Here is a 1307-nt window from a genome sequence, read left to right on the forward strand (position 1 = left end):
GCACATTGACAAGCATCACAAACAGACTCTTTATTCTCACGACTAGACAATTGAAGATTGCCTTTATTCACTACTTGATCAACTATTTTTAATGAAGGATGACCTAATCTTTGATGCCACCTCTCTAAGGACGGCTTGACGACGGAGTAGACTTGGTGATGACGCTTGTGGCTAAAAGCTCTTGATGTGATAGGATATAGACCACCGACGCATCTACCGTGATGGAGGAGCTCCCTCGTTGCCCGATCCTTAATGAAGAAAATACTTGGGATGAGTTTCAAAGAAGATGTTATTACCAGTGGACAAACGAGACATGGAAGCAAGGTTTTTGTTGGCTTGTGGAGCATGAAGGACATCCTTTAGAAGATCACGTTTAACATTAGGGAAATTAATAGAGGATTGACCAATGTGACATATGTCCATACCTCCTCCACTTGCGGTGGTGTTTATCTGATCATTGCCATAATATCTTTCTCGATTTGCAAGCTTCTCCAACTCGCCGTGACATGATCTGTGGCTCCAGAATCAGCATACCAGATGGTGTCTCCAGCTTCTTCTTGCTCCCTGATGGCTGCAGCTACGTGGCGCTCTTCGGGCACGTAATCTTCATCATAGCGGTGCCAACAGTCTTTCACCTCATGCCCTGACTTTTTGCAGAGCTGGCAACACGGCCTGGTGTTAGAGTAGGAGGCGCTGAAGGGGTGTGGTCCAGAGTTGTTGGCGCGCCCACGCCCGCTGTTGTTGCCGTTGCCGCACCCCTGGTGACCACGGTGACCATGGCCTCGACCTCCAGTGCCACGACCACGTGTGACAGAGTTAACTGATGACTGGCGAAGATTGTTACCTTGTAGCAGATTCATGCGAGCTTCAAAGCTTAGCAACTGGTTGTAAAGCTCCTGGACGGTCACCGGCTCGATACGTGCAGCCAGGGCTGAGATCACCGGGTTATACTCGATGTCCAGCCCTTTGAGCACATAGGAGGTTAGCTCTCCTTCAGAGAGGGGATCACCGGTGCAGGCGATCTCATCGGCGAAGGCCTTGATCTTCGCCAGATATTTCTGCATGCCCATGTTCCCTTTGTGCAGATTGGCGAGGGCGATGCGGGTGTTGACGATCTATGCTTGCGTCTGGGCAGCGAAGGAGGCATGGATGGCACTCCATACCTCGGCCGGTGTCTGAAGAGTAGCGACCTGCGCAAGAATCTCACGTGACAGAGACCCCATAAGGTATCCTTGTACCTGTTGCTGCTGGGCGAACTAGATCGACCAGGCGTAGTTGAAGACTTGCTCCTCTTTCCCATCTTTGGT

The 1307-nt window shown here is 50.6% G+C and overlaps 1 pseudogene; it reads right to left on the minus strand.

Annotated features, from left to right (window-relative positions):
• Positions 1–865: 865 nt before the first annotated feature.
• LOC125526160 lies at positions 866–1004 on the minus strand (annotated as a pseudogene).
• Positions 1005–1307: the final 303 nt, after the last annotated feature.

Source organism: Triticum urartu, chromosome 7 (assembly GCF_003073215.2).
Source record: "Triticum urartu cultivar G1812 chromosome 7, Tu2.1, whole genome shotgun sequence".
Lineage (NCBI taxonomy): Eukaryota > Viridiplantae > Streptophyta > Magnoliopsida > Poales > Poaceae > Triticum > Triticum urartu.